The following is a 247-nucleotide window of genomic DNA, read 5'->3' on the forward strand; positions in this document are numbered from 1 at the left end:
CTAGTCTACAGAGCTAGTTCCAGGACAGGCTCCAAAACCACAGAGAAACCCTGTCTTGAAAAACAAAACAAAACAAAAAAACAAACAAAAAAAAAGAAATATCTAAGATGTGTGGTGTGTGTGTGTGTGTGTGTGTGTGTGTGTACTTATAGGTGATATAGATGCAGACACATATGCTTATATCACAAATTAGAAAACTATTTTGCTCACTTGATCCCGATTCTCACAATAATGGGTTTTAGTAAGA

Source organism: Microtus ochrogaster, chromosome 10 (assembly GCF_000317375.1).
Source record: "Microtus ochrogaster isolate Prairie Vole_2 chromosome 10, MicOch1.0, whole genome shotgun sequence".
NCBI classification, from domain to species: Eukaryota; Metazoa; Chordata; class Mammalia; order Rodentia; family Cricetidae; genus Microtus; species Microtus ochrogaster.